The sequence below is a fragment of the Tympanuchus pallidicinctus genome, unplaced genomic scaffold (genome assembly GCF_026119805.1).
Source record: "Tympanuchus pallidicinctus isolate F22 unplaced genomic scaffold, pur_lepc_1.0 scaffold20, whole genome shotgun sequence".
Lineage (NCBI taxonomy): Eukaryota > Metazoa > Chordata > Aves > Galliformes > Phasianidae > Tympanuchus > Tympanuchus pallidicinctus.
In genome coordinates, this window is record NW_026294722.1 from 1,050,164 (window position 1) to 1,069,731 (window position 19,568).

The window sequence follows — 19,568 nt, forward strand, 5'->3', positions numbered from 1 at the left end:
TAATCACGATGGGAAAACAAGTTCATTTGCACAAAAATGGAAGAATCAGAACGAGGCAGACTCTTATACAATGGTTAGCAACATGAGTCTTTGTACAGCAAAATAGGTTAGGGAGATCAACGAAAACAAGATATCAAAAAGAGCCAAATAGGGAGAGACTTCTGGCTTTCTGGGTGGTTTGGACAATTCTGAATGTCCGCCCTCTCCCTCTTCACCTTGGTTAGTGTAAGATCTGGAAATTTTTGCTCTGAACAGCTTGCAGATAAGCAGAAAGGAGGCTCTTTGCACAAAGTCATGGTTTAATCCAAATGTGAAAGAGCAAACAATGTGTGCATACTGATAATTTCAGAACAAGAACTACCTGATTAAAAACCACCAATCTGAGGATGTGAGGTTTTTTTCTTTTAGAAACAGTTCTCATTCTGTTCTCCATCAATAGGATCAGCGCCCCCACGCTCATCAAACTTTCGTGCTTTGCTGAATCGTATTTTCCCACCTAAAGTATCACTGATTTCACAGGGACAGTGTCAAGTAACATCTCCTTACTACGCCAGAAGTGAACTGTCTGGTTTTTCCTGAAGAAACACTTGGCCTATTTCTACAAGGACAACCACACAGCAGCCATTAGGGCCGTTACTGTAACCAACCGAACAAGGCACTCTGCTAACTGCAAGAAGAGAGCAAGAAGTTGTGCACTGAAAAATCCTGTTCTGCTTTAAGGTCTCTACGGTCTTTGCAAGTTAAGAAAACAGATTTCATCCAAAAAGCTGAAAATGCCACATATACTATAGCATAAGTACTTAAGTCCACTAAGAAAGTACTTCAGCACATGCTTAAATATTGTCCAGGTTGTCTAATCTGTATTGTCTACTTTTGCTGTTATTACATTTTTGTGGTATTGGAGAAAGAACAAAGGAAAAGAAAGTTGGAGAAGATTTAAAGAACCATGAAACCAAAATAACTTACCATACTGGAATTTTTTTTGACCTCAAGGGGAAGAGCTTTTTACAAGACCCGATTTGATAAACAATCAGGTTTGTTTCTCTGCAGTCCAGTTAAAAGGAATTTAAGAATTCAAAACAAAATAGAGAGATTTACTCTATTACTGTTACACAGGCAGGAGTACCTTTTGACTTTTTGTTTCAGGAGCTTTCAGATGCAGGGACTCAAAGATCAGACAACAAGCCCAAGCCAGTTAGTTCAAGACCTCTCTACGGAAACTTATAGAAACTCTTCCATACAAGAATAATCATCACATACAGGCTCCTAACACAGTATTTGAGAGGGGACTTGATACGGTCAGCAGTTTTACAAGCACCATTAAGTCTAAGTAAAAGTTGACAGAATTTAGGAGATGAGTCTCATTTGAGCTATGACTGTCTTATACCTCTTTGGCAGCAGTGTGAACGGGCCTTAAAGTGGCATAAATTACACTCAGTAATAGCTAACATGTTTCCCCCAAAATATCAGTGAAAGACAATGAAACTTAAGCTTCGCAGTCATTTTGCTGCATTTTGATAGCAAATTCTTTCAAAGCCCTTTAAATTCAGAAGAGATGTGACACGAGCCTGGGGAGCACACCCAGCATCTCTGAGTTTGCGTCCAGTCGATATCTGATAGAACATCCAAGTGCTGATGGGAGAGCTATAATTACCCTTACAGTTCTGTACTGATGCATCTGTCACATTTCTCCAGGTAGTAACGGTCTGTGCATTACACTGTAATGGGCACCTAGACACCTGGATACCTCATATGTCTAAGAAGCAGCAAGGCCATTCCATGCACTTCCATCCTCACAGATATTTTTGAGCCTTCTTTTGTCCATTTTTTTGTTCTGTTTTTTCTCTCCTCCAACTAGTTTTAAGGATCAGCCCTCAGTGGTACCAGCAAGGAAATGCCCCTCCTGCACAAAGCCTGCTGTGGGAGCTCTCAGAACACTGAGCCAATGCTGAGTTTCACCCAGTAATCCCTATGGTAAGGCAGGCTCTGACCTACTGCAGGCAAGGCTAGGTAACTTAATGGTGGGTCACTCTACATAACTGAAAATCCCTTTTCAGGTACTGTGGGAAACTTCATTGTCTCAGATATAAAGGAACCACCTATCAGACACTTGATATGGATTCAACTCCAAAATGTGGAAATTCTTTATACAATACCTAATTTTCCACACGTGCAATGTGCCACCAGATGCTTACATGAATAAGAACTCCAGCCCTCCCGTTCTCTCTCTGTTCTACATCTCCTAAATGGAAATATCAGGACTTTCCCTACTTTGGAAATCAAATGAAAAATGCACGTATTAAACACAGTGAGGGTCTTAGGTGCTGCAGTAATGAGTCGCAGAAGCAGCAGTTTGGGATGCTGAACAGACTGCAGAGCTTTTATTGCCCATTTCTTTGCTGTCCTACAAACGCTTTTCTGCTGCACCTTTCTCCAAAGCAGTTCTGAATTGTTCTTTTCTACCTGTTACCTCAGATTCTGCATGAATTAAATTCACTTCATCTAATTTATCTGAGAAAGAGAAAGATCGGAAAATGACGTGTTGCAAAGAACTGGTGTGATGAGTGGCAGCCTTGGGAGTATCCTGGGATTTACACCTCCAAAATCCCTCCCCCAGTCCTTTCAGATCAACAAATGAATTTCAGTTGGAATAGAATTGGGTGCTCCTCAAGCTCTGCCACAATCACCTATCTGTGCTTTCTGTAATGCATATCTAGGTTTATACAACACATTAAAAAATAATCTATGCCAGGTGTCCAAGGAGCCACTGCAATGTGTCGGTCAGTACACAACTGCACAACACATGCTCTGTAATCCATAAGAAGGTATCACTTGTGGATGCCTTGTCTCTGTTCTACCTTCTTCAAGTGGCTTTCTGTTTGCAGCCCAAGCAGATAGGGCTATGCCTAATGGGGGCACCAAACTGTGGTAACGAGTGGTGACTTAACTATGCAGGTATCAAAGGCTGCTAAGGTCGAAGCAAAACTGATGCTTTATTTGGAAGCCAGGGTTCAATCCGAGCTATCAATAAGCACTGATGTGTTGAAGCTTCTGAGAAACACCACAAAAAAATCCACTGTAGGAAACAGAAAAAGTCTACAAACACAGCTGTGGTCTCATAAGCTAACAGGGAACAACTGGAACAGCTGCATCTCCTTGTGAAGGAACCAATTTATTAGACAGCCCTGACAGTTAATAACTTCCAGCATTGCTTTAATTAGCAAGGATGGACACTTCTCCATGCCTTCATCGGCCCAGACTCACAACCTGGCTTTAGTAGAACATGTCTTGGTAAGTCTGGGGTCGAAAAGAGTTGTGACAGAATGAGCCCGTTTGTATGTGCAGTGTTCCACTGCAGCACCAAGGCTTGATTCATCAGCTGAGCTGCTCAAGCAGCTGTTAGCATAAGAAATTACCCAGCCTGACAATTACTTACATGCACAAACGGAGCAACTACAGACAGAGATCGAATAACCCTGAATATTTCCATGTGTGTATTTACATCACCAAGTTTTCAAAAAATCTGGGCATGGAAAACTGTTGCAACCATCACAGCTTCCCAGTCCTCCTTTGTCTGCAAACTCAGTCTCCTCTCTTTCTGGAAATAGCTACTAATTCATTATTATCACTACTATTTCTCGCAATTTCATTTGTTTCCCTAGCAGTGCCTGTTTCCTCAGTTTCATTATTATCAAACAGTTCTGCCGTGATAGACTGCTGATCCTCATCTTCATATTGATTAATTTCATTTTCACATGCATCATCCTGATTTTCAACATCTTCAGCACAGTCTTCTTACAATGAGTCATTTGCAAGACAGATTTTCATTATTGGAGTCATCTTCAGCATTAGGATGTGCTGGACCAGCTTCAGCAACACAGCCATATTCCACTCAGCTAGATTATTATACACCAGAGATGCACGTACTAAAGGGAATTATTCAAAACCTCTATAGTGGTGTAAGGAGGAAAGTGAATCTGGCCTTGTTTGCTCCTCTGCCTTTTGGCTATCTCAGGGAAGGGATATGCCAATCATACTTGGGCTTGATCATTATCAATGTAATTAAAATGCAATTTATTTTTTTGGATTAATTTGTAGATTAAACAGTCATTTTATTATGTTTATCTCGGACATCTAAAATATTTAAGCATTTAACATTACTAAGTTTGCCAAATAAATCTTTCATTTAGTATAATTAGATTTGTTTAAATTAAAAAATATATTGATATTCCAAAATAGCTTCATACTCATTTGGAACACTAAATTAGAACTTAAAATAACTTGGAGTTGTCCCTGCTTTTTCAGCATACAGGTCATGAAACACTGTTCCCTACTGCCACGCATGCTCTTCTGCCCACATTAATCCAGACTCTCATAATTTGCACCATATCATCAGTGCTTCAAGCTCCTAATAATGAGAGAAAAGCAGCTGTGTCCTGTTCAGAGGATACACCCAGGAAGTGCCCTGGAAAGCAGGCACGTTTATAGGAGGAAAACCACCAGGCCAGGTGTGGCTGGGGCAGCCCAAGGAGCAGCCAAGGGGGTCGGGCTGCTCCCTGCACTCGGCCAGGGCTGCTGCTGCCCAGACCCTGAGCATCAGTGTGAACATGAGAACATAAAGGCTCTTACAAAGATTATTGCTCTCCAATGCCCTTCTAAAACCCAGAAGCATGAGCTGAAGTTGCCTTCCTCTTAATGTGTGTAATTACAAATGTTATTGTAGGTCATTAAATTATCAGCTATTATATTAAAATCCAGTTTCAGAGCCAAACTTCATCTTGTAAGAGTGATGAAAGAGTCATCTTGAAAGCAGTGTAGCCAATGGAAACAAAGTGGATGATCCACACCAGCCAAAAGCAATGGTTTATGTTACCTTTTGAAAAGTACACTCAGGAGCAACAAGGAACACTATTTCCCCTCCTTTTGGTTATTTCCCAGAGAATGGCACGGGTGACTCATGCTCACCTTATGCTCAATTCTTTCACTTGCAGAACCAGCTATTAATCTGATGCCCCCCATCTTGTTTTTGCTCTCTTGGTTATTCTTGCTGAGGCGTCGGACCTTGAGCCTGCCTTTCCTGAACCACATCCCTTTCTTCAGCTTATTTCCCCTACTCATATCACTTTGAATTCTAATTCTGCCTTCCAGTGTAACCAAAACCCTTCCAGTCTGTCCCCTCCGGAACAGCAGTAAGCAAGCACTCTCTCCCATCCATCACACAGATCTTTAATGAAACACAACTAGATCCACAGGAACCCACTTCACATACCTTTCCAGTTCCTCAGCAGGCCACAGCTGAGTGCTTCTGAAGCGAGTTTTTCAGCTAGCTGCTGCTCCCAGCTGGGTCACGCTGGTCCCAGGACGTCCTGCAGAGCTGTGTCCAAACATTCTGCTGAAAAAATGAGCACATGAGCAGGACGCCATTCCCAGAGAACAGCTACAGTCTCATTATGAAAAACCATTGCTTAAAGTTCAGAGATGCTGGCAGTGAGCGTTAATATTCTCACCTGCTATTTTTATGTCTCCCAGATGCAACAAAATGATGTAGAAAACAAAATCTATCAGTTGCCACGTTTTCTACAAGCCTCAAGAAATTAAAATACTTTGAAATTTTATACCTGGATTCTTTCCTACTCAGTCTTAACACAGGAACACACGTGCACCTGCACACTTGTCTGTTTTCTGCTAAATTCTGCCACTACACTAAGTTGTGTGTATAATTATAAAACTTCACAGTCAGTTTTATGATCTATTTATTAATTCCTGTAGCTAAACATGTGCCCATCAAGGTATGAGCAAGATAAATCTGAAGATCTTCCAAAGAGTTTTTATCTTTCTGTTCAGAGGAAAACACGAGACAGTTCTCTACAGACCGTACAAGTGCATTACAATCAAAAGAAGTTCTTTGTTTTAGCTACTCATGTTTCCTCGGGTTATTCTGCACTCCTCCTGCAGGGAAGGTCTAACAGGAGGTTAAGATGATGTAAGACACTTGAAGATGATTATTTTTCTGTCCTCTAACTATGGCCAAGGCTCTCTCCTCTACCCACAGCCTGCACTACAGCTGCATTTCCAGGTGTGGCTGCATACAATATTTTTTTTTAAGTACATTTCCTCTGGAATTCTTTTTGCTGCATCTTATAATGGTCTGCCCCTAATTTTAGGAGACTCTTTTCATCTGATGAACCAGATCTTAAAAACCTGACTTTAAAAACCCACTCCACAAGTGCTTGCATTTTTCATGAACTTCGGGTGCGTGTGGTCTCAAGGACAGCATATTCTCTGTTTCAACATTAGAAATAGCCGATCATCAAAAACCCTATGCTATTAATAGATCGTTTTGTTCGATCATTCTGAAGAGCAGGACTCATACACAGCACATCAACTTTGATCCCACAGCCTCTCCACGCCGTGGCAGGACCAGCAGGTTCATGTGGGACAGTGCACCTATTGTGACCTGCAGGAGACCACTATGGAAAGGACAGCTTTATGGAAAACTGAGATCCACAGAGAAGGGTGTCAGACTTTGTGCAGAGGAAAAGCTGGCAACGCTGCTCAGATCTCTTTCTGCACATCGTAAAGGGGTGAAAGTCACAGTAGTGTTTGTTAAAGTGGAAATTTTTCATGCTCCTGTGGCATCTGGTAACTGTTACACGTACAACAAATGGCTCGTGAATGGCTCTCAGAGGTAAGCCCCATCCTCAGACGGACGGATCTAAGAGGGACAGTTACCCCAGAATCGAGCACCCGTACATTTCATACTTCCCATAGAAGGATGGCCACAAATACCAGCAATTTGTAACAAAGTCAGGCATTGTCCCCTCCCCGTCAAGTCTATCCATGTGTCTGAAATAGCAAATGAGCTTCTCTTCCTCCTTGATTCTCTGTAAGTAGTATGAAATTCAGTACTCAAGGTGCACTCTTGAAGTGTGTTACCTCCTAATGAAGATGTTCATTTTTGTGCAGACAACAGTGGATGATGTTAGTCCTACGCTGCCTGTACTAAGAAGACAAACCACACACAAAAGAACCAACACCAAACAGTGAGCACAGAACAACAGGAACAGAAGATGCCTTCGCTTCCCCACTAAAATTCCATCAGTTTGAGTCAAGGTCACCTTCCACCACACTTCAGCCAGCAAACAAATCCATAGACCCCAACCAAACTGTGAATTGCAGAGCAAAGCCCTGTATGCACAACAGGGCACAAAGAGACTGACTCTTGTAGCTGGAAAGAATTTTAGAGGATGCTCCTTTCTTTCTCTCCAAAATAAAAGATGCTTTTTTGTTTAATATACAGGAAATATCCATCCTATGCATGCCCCCCCACTCCTTGGAGCTGTAATTCCTTCAGTACTCCCTTAAGATCTCTAATCTTTACAGTCAAGCACAAAAGCTGCTAATATAAATATTTGCAGTACTATCATATGCTGGAGAGCCTTGAGTGATGAACTGCTCTGCAATTTGCAGCCCACTAGCTGTGGGTGCTGTTTCCATTATACAGAAGGAATGTGGTAGTCTGACAGAAAGTATTAAACAAAGGGAAGGTTTTACACAGTGCTAAGTACAAGGTTTTGCCACTTCAGTGCAAAATACTATAGTGTATTCGTGCTACTTCTAATGAGACAAGGATAAGTAAATCAGGGTCACCAAGCAGACCGTTCCAGTGAGTTATGAAAGTGAGAGTAACAAACTTGAATTTACAATGCATGCCCTTTAGCTAAATCTGAGATTTGTTGCAGTTATTTTGGCCTTATTAAAGTATAATATTAACGTCCATAAGAGAAAATTTGTTATTCCAACGACACTTCTATACCAAACAATGCTATATTTAGAGACAATAACTACGCTGCATTGCATAATCTGGCATTTGTACCACAAGGGAGTCATATGGCATTATTCACTAATGACAGAAAGGCTTCTGGCTCCTTTTCCTGGTGTCATAAATATTCTTTTAGAACAAGCAAAATAGAGGGGGTGGTACAACAGAACCGCAAGTTTATTTCTTAATTGCAAATTACTGAGAATAGCTTTCAGTCCTTATCACAAGACTCACAGCACTGGAAGGAGTTAAATTCTATCAAACTTTTAAAACCAGATCACTTCTAAAAATTCACTTTGAGGCACCTGTTACTGTTTGATGCTCTCAGCACATGGCAAACGAAGGCTTAGAGCACGAGGTATCCTTAAGGTAGAACCATCACCACAGGCTGCCAGCACTGGGGATGCCGGCTGCTGCTTCGGCTCAGAAGATATTTCCCAAGTGCTCCAGGACTGCACTGGTGCTGGGCTGACACATGCAATGCACAGACAGCTCTCTGCACAGTTCGCTTAAGGATCTTCTCTTCAAGAGCCTCTGGCAAGGGGAGCCAGAGTGATCAGCAGGCGACATTCATAACATCGCTGGTTAAAGAGCAGGACTAAACTTCCAAGAAAAAAACAGATTTCTGCAGTACCTGAACACTCTGTCAGAGCAGTCCTGATTGCCTGCGCTCCTCTTCCCAACCCAGTTAAATGTAGCTTTGTCAGACTGATGACTTTTCCTCATTCTCACTTAGATTAACGCTTTGGCATTGGCCCTTGGAACTCAATCGTTTGTGATGAGATGGTCTGTAACAGACTTCTCCTGCAGGAGGTCTCTTATTTCTTTCCCCCAGTCAGTACCCTGTTACATTAAATAGGTTTGATAGCGAAAACAAAAAAGAAAACAAAAAAAAATCCACCCTTCCCCCAAACTAAGCAGGTAGTACTCCTATGCAGCTGCAGAACAATCTCAAGTCCATCAGCATCACCAGGAACCTGTTTTTTCCAGTGGGTTGCTTTGCAAATTAGGAGCCATGGGTGCCTCTCAGAGGTTCCTGGCCCAGATCCATTCCACCAGCTACAGGTGCACAGCCCAGGGGTGGACATAGAAACAACAGCACAAGAATCACACATCGTCTCCAAATTCCACCAAAAAATCCCCACATAACATTCTTCTCTGTAAACCCCATGGGAACAACATCTAAGAAAGTGCAGGTATTCGTGAAGTTGAGAGTTTGCTACTCTAAACCACAACTCTGGAGTCTTTAAGGCTTGATAGCACTTCTAACTCCTCCCGTTCTGGCATTTACTTCCTTCCACCTCTTGGCTCTTCAGAAATCTTGGCAAACTTCCTTCAAAACACAGGAGACGCTTTTGAGGGATCTGGATGGGTGGTGATGTCGTATCCAGGCTATCAGCATCTTTGGTTCAGGAATTCACTTTTCCTCCCAGAACACTATAAAGGCATCCCACATTTTATGTGCCTCTTAGCTTTGTCATTTTTTCTTCAAAGATGTCAAAAAGAGCCTGACAAACATTGAATTTATGTTTCTTGTCATGCATAAAAGAAGAGCATCCTACCTGGCCACTGTCCTGAAAAGACACACACAAATGGCAAGATTTGGACCCAGCTTAGAGAAGTCTGCTCTAAGAACTTAGGGGGCTGGGAAGATAATTTCTGGAGCTGCTTCTCATTAAGATACAAGTAGGCAATAAAACGGAATGCAGAAAATTAAATTTCCATGGTTTGTGGCATTTTGCCATTTACCTTCAAGTTTTGGAAAAAAACAAAACCCAACAACAAACAGCAGAAAATGATAAAGAAAAGAAACACAACCACAAGACTTCATGAAACAGTGAGGCACTGAACAACAGAGGCCAAACATTTTTGAGCTCTGATCAATGCTCACAGCACTTTTCCCATCAGCTCCTGAGCAGATATCCTCACACCACAAACCCGAGAGGGATCGATCATTCATCGCTGAGTTTTGTGGAGTTCAGGTTAGAAAATGGCATTCAGCCTCCCCCTCCTTGCAAAAAGTCACTTCTCTTCAAAGAAAAGATTTCTGTAACACTGTAAGAAGTATATTTTATAGAGCAGAACTGCTCTGCCACAGATAAATACATATTTTTTACACTTTCCATGCTCTGGGTAACACATCAAGGCATTTCATAGACACCAGGTCAGCGCTGACACGTAACCATCGAAACCATGGCACAGAAAGGAACAACCCAGCTCAACTCTGCCCAAATGTAGGAAGCGAAGACAGATTGCAACACACCGAAAGTTCCACAGCCCTTTCAATAGAGAAAACACATTTACATCAATTTTGGCAATAATATGAGGTTGAAAGAACTATAAATTGCACATGAACTTAAGTACCAAGGAACCAATAGCCACCTGAAATTATTTTGTCCATTCTGAGTGGAAGCTGCAGAAAAGAAAGCTGAGCAAGAGCACAGAGAAGAATCTGCATCTTAGACCTCCTTCTGTCCCAGCTGTGAGAAGCTGGGCTGCCTTCAGCCAAATGCTGGACCAGAAAATGAAGGCTGCCCCAGCACTGTGCAGGATGCTGCAGGCACCCTTCACTTCTCTCATCATTAACAACATGTATTCGGATGAAACACCACCACTGTGATCTGCTCTACTGGGCACAAAATAGGATTCAAAAAATTCTTATGCATATTGGCAGACATGTATTTTACACAAACGTGGTTTCCAGTCAGGTCACAACGCCATCTTAAACTCAGAGGAAGATCTTGCAGTTAAGTTATAAACCCCTGAAAGCAGCATTTTATAATGGAAGTGCTGATCCAAGCTTAACCAGAGCAGCAAGAAGAATGCCACACACTACAGAAATAAAAGTGAACCACAAAGCAGTTAAGATTTGATTACTACAAAATACCTGGGCTTAAAATTTTGATTCATACCTTTTTTTTTTTTTAATTACTTCTCATGACCTCGAGATACTTTTCGGACAGACGTCTGGGGAATTACATCAAAGATCCTTTTTGCAACTTTGGAATACTGCACTAATGTGTTCGGTGGTTTCCTTCCAGCATAGAAGATGAGACTTTGAAAGTTCCTTGGTCTACTTGTAAATAACAGTGTGAAGCAGAGCTTGCAATTAAAGAGAAACCCCTTCTCTAAACTCCAGCCAACCAAAACTGAGATGCACAGGGGTAATACAAAAAAAGGAAAAGAAAAACCTCCCAAGATTTCAAAGATGCCTGGTAGGAATATTCCTTAATTGAGCCATGCTTTTGAGCTGCATAGAATTGTTCTTATTAAAAATTAAATAAGAACAGAGAAGAACACAGGAGCTTTTGAGAGATTAGAGCTTTGCAAGATTTACTTAAAAGGTTTCTATTAGACTTCTCTCACATATTAGGTTCTCTCTATTAGGTTCTCTCACATATGAGAAAGCTCACCTACACAAACCAGCTGGAAAAGCTGTGATCCTACCTATGAGAACCATAATCGATTGGAAATAATTTTATTTCTTTTTTACCAGTACAGTAGCACTGTTTGTGTGGAATCCATATCTATCCTTTTTCTCCAAACAACCATCACAGATTTTAAACTCCACATATTCATCCTTAACCCACGTTTCTTCTCGGTAGCCCCTATCTAACTAGATGAGAAGCAGGTCTCTTTGTGTCCCACCTGACATGAGTTGCATTTTGGGCTGATCACATCACGGGCTGCTCAGATGTTGTGAAGTGCCCAAAGTGATGCTGGCCACACTGAGAACCACCACACCCACAGGACTCAGAGCTGCTGCCTCTGCTGGAAACCTGTGTGTGAATGGGATATCAAGAGTGGCTGAAGGATCTTGCTGCAAATGCAGGTTCTTATGGGATTTTATCACTTTTCTTCAGTCAAACTGCAGGTTTGCTTTGAAATCCTTAAATACACCACCTGCTACCTTATTTTGAAATCCACCTGTAAAAATGGAGCCTCGAGATTCATCAGATGGGGACAAAAAGTGTTCTCAGTTCTTTGGCTTCCATCTGTGCTAACCCTGCTTTAGCAGGCACACCTTCTGCACCATGCCAAGCTTTCATGTCTTGGCAGACTTTGGGGATTTCACAAATGAAACACTTAATACTTCTGGGCAACCTGAGGAGCTTTGCTGATCTTTGTTCATATTATGTTTCGAGCTCATTCAAGTTGGCTCACAGACCAATTTCCCATTAGGTTTTTATCAGAATCTCAAATGACACATTACTAACCTATTCTCCTCTTTGCGAAGCTATTACATAATTTAAAAGAACTAATCTTGACTCCACATAACTATCAATGGGCATAAGAAGCTACGAAAGATGATACTGAGCATGGCTTGGATTGATGATATAGATGTTAAAAAAGGAGGAAAAAATGCTGCTAATAGGCTCAATATCTACTGATGTAACAGAGATATAAAAGCTTTATTCCATGCTTTGTTTAACAGTGCACACTTCAATCATCAATCAGCAAATTGCAGAAGATTGCTAAAAAAGAAAAACAGAAAAAGCGAATACGAAGGATCTCACACCAGTTTCTGGAGAACAGCCTTCCAGGCCACTCTGCTTCCCAGCAAAGCCAGCAGCCCACCTGGCTGCAGTTCTCCAGCAGCTCACAGAGCTTTCAGAGGCTGCAGCAGCTCTGCCTGTCCCACATGCATTTCCTAACACTGCAAGCTGACCGGCAGCAAACACAAACAGCTCCTTGCTGCCTCTGCTGTGGTAGTCTGAAATCTCCATTACAAGGGAGACTGAGGTATAAGGGAGGAAAATTGGTCAACCCAGGTTCTTCCCACAACTGGGAAGGTGCTGTTCAGCCAGCACAGAGGATGCAGAGACTGCAAGTCCGGCTATTTTCAGCTCAGCAAGGATTTACTGACTGATATCTGTGACCTCTACCCCCAAAACACAAAAGCGATTACAAGCAAGTTAGAGGGAAGACAAGGCTGCCACTCCTGTGCTCAGACCTTCTGGGAGCCACGTTACATCACAGCCCATCCTTCTGGGAACAGCACTGCAGAACTGTTGGCATCTCTGCTTTCTAGGGACTAGATCTGAGCAAAAAACCAAAAAGAGTAATTTCATCTGCCCATGTTTAAGCTTTCTGTACTTACGCTACTTTTATTAGCACATCATGGTTTTTTTTCTTTGCCTTAATTCATTACAATATATTCTGTGATCTTTAAATGGGAAAAATAAGAATAATTTACAAAACAATTGGAAGATATGACAAGGTTGGAAATGGAAGGGAACTGAAGGTGAGAAAGCTCAGCAACTTAGGTGAAGGTTCACAATGCATTTCAGTAAGGACGGCAGACGACTCCAAGAGGGCTTTGGATGCAGAGCAGCCCAGTCACTGACAACTCAGCCCTGCAGAGGATTGATGCTGACAATCACATCACAAACAACAAGGAGGCATTACTTTTGGAGCAGCCCTGACAGATCTTTTTACCTGAGAGCTTATTTTTACAATAACTTCAGTTTATGAACATTTTCATAATCAAATGCTAAATGGATCAGTACATACTGACACACCAGGAAGGGCCAAGTGTATTGGTTACTCTGCGTATGGTAGCAGCATTTTTAATTCCCTCTTCCCAGCAAAGTCAGCAGCTACAATAGTTTTGTTAGGTAAAAGCATCCATTATATTTTAAGCATTGACTAACCACAAAATCCTGCCAAAGTAAATGAAGGCTAGCAGAACTTTGTGGGGCTCCTCAAGTACTCTGCTCCTGTGAAGCTGACTGTGGCTTAGCACTTATTTATAGAAGGGCTACATGCTAATGCAAACCTCCTTCTCTCTCTAACACTTGGTGCTCTCTGTTTAGGGTCACCAGTTGCTCAGTCAACAGTGTTTAATTGTTTACTGACATGGCATTAGCCTCCAATCACTTCCACTGTACACGTACACTGGAATAGCATACATGAAGGGAATATATCAACACTGTGCATAACAGATACAAATCTAAGAGGCAAAGACTCCAACTGCTGCTGCCACTCATTTTGATAAAATACTAGCCATGAATAATTAGTATTCATTTGCTCTAATTAAGGAATATAGATAATGGAAGCTGGATTTAGAAAATCCAGTGAAGCAGTTTTCTGAGTGCCGCCATGCTGAGGCTGGATCCCACAGTTCCCCTGTATTCCCCTTAAATGTTGCCTCTTCACTAATTCCCCTATATTCTCATGAATGACTGCAATGCTCATTAGAAAGTTTGAATTTACAGTGCAACAGAACAATCTTTTTCATCTGAACTGTGAAGTGGTAAAAACTAATCTCAAAAAAACAAAACTTCCAAAATAAGAAAATAAGAAAAGCTTATCTCATATTCCACATTTTTGCTCCCCTCCAAAAGATACCTGCTGGGAGGAGGTCAAATCACACACTAAGCACTTCTAAAGGGCTTAATAACACAATCAGGTTTGATGTGAAAATGGTCATAGATTCTGCTCCACGGTAGTGTTAGTTGGCTCAGCTATAAAATATCTATATCTCTGTATCAATGATAGATGACCCAGTATAATAAAAGATCTTGACTTGCGTGTATGTTAACAATTAATGGGATGTATAATGTATCACATACTGTGTGTGGAAGGTAATAAAGAGGTGTAAATGAGAATTACACTGGTTAATTGGTGTCATTAATGGTTCCTTTGTTCTGCTAGCAAAGCAGTATCTTACTCCAAAGACGACATTGTAGGGCTGACTGCAGGCTCCAAGTCAAGAGTTGAGATGAGTTAAAAATGTCAGCTCAGCCACAACATCGCTTTTCCAAGGATGCCTCCTGACACAAAACCCGCTCAAATCCGGTCAGTCCTGCCTGTCAAACACACTGGTTTCCTTCCCCCATCACTGCCCTTCAGACCGTGCCCACACTCCTAAGGATCCCTGCAGCACAGCACGAGCAGACCGGACCGATGCTGTGCTCTCCAGGCAGGCATTGCACTCACTATTTTCTCCCCTCCTTCATAAAGCTTAGTCATCTTCTGATTGCCCCTGCCTAGCCTTTCTCCACCCACGTAGCACAAGCAGCATATCACTCACATGATATCTGTGATAACCAACTCTTCCTCCTTTTTAATATCTTATAGATTTGACCTGTTCTGTGATGCCACTCACAGCTGTGCCACTCATGGCAGCCATGGCAGGGAGGAGAGGGCAAGCACTCACAAGGGCAGCAGTGCCACAGGAGAGATGTTCCTCTGAGAGCAAAGCAGCACCATGCAGCACAAGCCAGAGCAAGGGATGACAGCGACAATGAAAACCAGAAGCTGCTGATTTTGGTATTCAGAACACACAGGCCTACATGCAGGTGCTGCTGCACCTTGCTGAGCAGGACATCACTTACATCTGGGCAGACCATTGAGAAAAATATACTGAACTTCAAAGAGCTTCAATAAGTCACTGCACATAGAATTATCTTGTGGCTTCTTGTAAGTTCACATTATCTTCCATGAATCTAGCTGTGAACAGAAGACAGCACAGAAGAATCACTGCTTCTAAGAATAAAGATGGAGGAAGCATAAAGGTTCCCAGACCAGGACAGAACATAGGCACAGAGACAGAAACTCTGTATGTCATTACAGCGATGTTGGCTTTTTTTGTTATTTGTAAGACCCAATTCACTGCACTTGGTAAATTAAATCCTATGAACATCAGCTGGCTAGAAACTTGTGTAATGCTTTTATGAAGGACACTCGGAACATATTATGAAAGACTGGTATAATTCCAGCTATTGTGAGATAGAAGGCATTGAACAGCTTCACCCGCTTCAGAGAGGAAACTGGGAGAGAAAGCCAGGTTTCCAAGCTCTACACTATCCTCAGGGATGTGTTGCTATCCCTCTGTGAGGAAAGAAAGCACAGGAAAACACAAAGCCCTGCAAAACCTCTGTCATTTCAGTACAAATCCACCAGGCAGTGGTTCTTACCCAAGAGCTTGGGAAAAGAGCCAGCATACATAGATCACTTTAAGGTGAAACCCACTAACCACACAAGAAAATATTTAGCAATTATAATAAAAGATACCTTTTTAACGAGTGACTTTAATTAGCTCTACAGGGCTGTAAATCAAGCTGTGCAGGATGTTTTCCAAAAAACGAAGTGCTAAGCCACTGAATTTAAATGGTCTGACAAACGATGGGCCATATACTGCCCACTGACATCATCAGGAGCTCTGCAGTGGATTTAAGGCAACACAGAACTCTATAAAATCACTATCACATTCAGGTTTTTGATTTTTACATTCTTCTTCAGTATTTCTGTGTTAATTTAGTGCTTGTGGGAAATGCCATGTCCTTTGCGAGCCGAAGCATAAGCTCAGCAATTAACATAAGCCTCCAGATATGCTTCTAAGTTTGCCTTTCAATGCTGGTGATGGATGGAGGTGTGCTACACCAGCAGGCTCAGCCTGATGCTAAATCCATGGTCCTGTGGATGTGTGCCACTTCAGAGAGCGGGCAGAGAAGTCTCCCCAAGCCTGCCCCTACCTGATCTCCAGACATGGAGGGAGATGCACTCAGTTTGGCTCACTGAATCCACTGTAGTGACAGCTGGGAAAGACAAGTGTGAAGGGTATTTAATGCACACAATTCTGACTGAAAGCTTCATGCTTCATCTTAAAGTCACCAAGCTTAACAAGTTTTTTTTTCTTAGATATACATCTAAAGCAGTGACAGACCATACAACAATCATTTCTTTTTCAAGTATACCATCACCCTAGGGTGGCAGCTGTTTGCTGCATGTCCCAGCAATGAAGGATGCCATTTACCCACAGAAGGAGCATCTCCATTTTTTTCAAAGCAGTTTAGTCACTGCTCCGACCACCACTGCCAGATCCAAGTTACTTAGATTGTTAGTTTACCCTCTCAGAAGTGGCCCAGACACACTAGAAATTTAACTGTCATCATTACTTGTAGGAAACTAATTGAATAATAATGAACCATCGCACAGATGAAAGCAGACTTCGGTAAGTGTAGTTAAGTCACTTCTGTAACAAGTTGCTGCTGGAATTGATTCCTGAAGAGCACAGTGCTGTCATTCTCACCAACTCTTCCTTGCTTCACTTCCACTTAGAGCCAGCCTTGTACCCCAAACCAGTATAACCCACACCTGACTGCAGAGCAGTAACTGTGGCACATCTCACACCACAGACAACTGCAGGTTTTTAAATTTTTAGAGCATTTTGAGTGCATCATTTCCCTTGAACAAATTTGCATAACTAAAAGCAAACAGGCAGTGTAAAAATGCATTTGCGTGATCATCATTTTAAGGGGTTGACTAAAACCTTTTGAGGGAGACAAATGCAGAGGGAACGTGGCTGATTTATGTGGATGACAGATTCTCTAACTACTCTGTCTTGGCATATTCTGAGCTCACTGTTCCCATCACCACTGGTAAACACCCCTGATAAGTATTTCTCTTTTGACCTGTATATTTACATTTCATTAGCATACAGCACACACGAACCAATATCAGAGCAATTTATCCAAACCCAAGTTTTGTTGAGAGGTAAAAGTTGCATAAAAAACTGAAAACTAGATATAAAATACAGCTGCGCTCCACATAGCTTAAGCTTAAACAAAAAGCTTGAGCTTCTTTAAAATCAAGATGATATCAGCTTTTATAACACACTCCCTGCTTACTGTCTCCCCTCCTTTCTTCCTTTACCTCTCAAACACCCCCTGCCAACAGGCAGCCCTCTCAGACCTCCACACCTACAAACCAGAGCAGCCTCCCCCAGGCAGGAGTGCAGCTCACACACATCCTGAGCGGATCTCTCCCCTCTTCCCAGGCTCTGAGAACAGTCATCTCCGACTCTGCCAAAGGTAAACCACATTCAGAGGACAGAAATAACAATCATCACATTCAGGACGTCACAGAGTGCTTTATTATTACTCCTAGTCAGCCTGTCAGGAAACAATCTCTACATACAGTAGCAGAAAAGCACAGCATCAAGCGAGTAACCAGAGGCTAATCCTGAGCAATCTCTGTTGTCTCAGCTCCATTCCGAAAGGATGAGTTTCTAACAGTAAGACCACAAGGATGTTTGGATATCCTTCCATCCTTCCTTGTGGTTAGGCTTTCACTCCTACAGTCCTCAAGGAAAATATTTCTACTGATCTCACCCTGCCCCTCAGAGTACCCCAAAATTCCAGCTCCGTTTAGTTGCCATTGACTCCTTCCCAGAGCTCAGCTCTAAGAGCACATCATTCTGCCTCAGAAATCAGGGGAAGATTTAAAAGTAAAGCAGCAAGCCGTACAAGAAGGCTCACAGGTGACGGGTGCATCACAATATATTTTATCCTCTATGCAAAGGAATATCCCCACTAATACTGATAAGAAACCAGAGGCAGAAACACACATTTGTTTGCCTATAAATCCTTTTCAAATTCAGGAAATAAGCGTGCCAGCATTGTTTCCACAGACATCTTAGATTTAGATGACATAATGAAGAGCAGAGCGCTCTGACTGGGAAATCACTTCTGTTTCAGGGAGGCCATTTCTTTGAAGCAAAGAACCTGAAAGTTTATGACGTCTGCCAGAAATGAGTAGTAATTTATTCCTTGTAGAGTTGTCTGTACTCTGAAGTGCGTGGGCCATAGGATGAAAGCCTGGACCCACCCCAGTTAATAACAGAGCTGTTTAAAAGTGTCTTAGCCTCTGTAATTTAGAGTCTACGAGCAGATACTGGACCCAAAAAACGTAACTCAAACTTCAGAGAGGAATCAGGTTGGAATCTTGTCACTGATCTGAGGAATCTCTTAAACTGCATGGAAGTGGCTGCAGTGCTGCACTTCTCCAGAGACACCTGCAAATAACGCCCATTAATTAATAAGATGCTCAGAAAGCTGCAATAAAAACACTCAGAAGCACCACCAAGCTCACAGACACTGGACAAACCTCAAAATATAAGACAAAGCGCAAAGTAAAGCATTTATTTCTATGGGGAAACAAAGAGGGTCTCAGTCAGAGGAGCTCAGGATGACAGCAGTGCCCCATACGAGGACAAACCTCCTGCACCTAAAATACAGCCTGCTTGGAATCAGCATCAATCTCACAGTGTATTAAAGCACCAGAAGATGAGGGTAGCTATGGTAATTCTAGCACTTTATTAAACACCAGACAAATTGAAGAGTACATTTCCTGCTTTCTGAAAGAAATGAATGATATCTTCTGATTGGGGAACGCTGAGGGCAAAGGAAGCTGAGTGGAACGGCTTAAAACAGCACCGCAGTGCATTTATCAGGACACTTAGTGTGGCTTTCCACGGGAAAAGGGTGGAAGGAGAAGGGGGGAGTGATTTTTATTACTGAAATTAATTTCATTGCAGTGCTAACTAACCCTCTTCCCCCCAGAATCACACACAAACAAAGAAAAATGACCAGGAGAGCTTTCTCTCTTTGCAGCTCCTCGGCACTCGGTTGTGTTTTCAGAAGCTAGATCCAAGCTCTGCGCCATTCTTCTGCCCAGCAAACCACGGCACGAAAACAGATAAAGAACCAAGAATCTGATTAAGAAAAACACATTCATATTTTGACTGGGTTTTATTTTTAACATAAAACATCTTGAAAAAAAGTTTCATGATTTAGCATTTATGAATGACTAGATTTTAAGGGAATTGTAATATTTTTTTTAGGGTATTTCAGTTCTATGAGTTATTTCTTGTAGATTCAGATAATGACATTATAAATCTTTCTGTGGAGGCAATTACTAAGGCAGAAATGGCCTATTCCCCATTGGCTTTTAGGCTCAG

General features: G+C 42.0%; 1 long non-coding RNA gene across 1 annotated transcript in view; it reads right to left on the reverse strand.

Annotated features, from left to right (window-relative positions):
* The window catches only part of LOC128081039 (uncharacterized), a 222,590-nt gene that overhangs the window by 120,615 nt on the left and 82,407 nt on the right, over positions 1-19,568 (reverse strand). Inside the window, exon 3 of the long non-coding RNA XR_008206954.1 lies at positions 5,270-5,389. This is a non-coding gene — a long non-coding RNA (uncharacterized LOC128081039). The remainder of the gene's footprint in view (positions 1-5,269; positions 5,390-19,568) is intronic.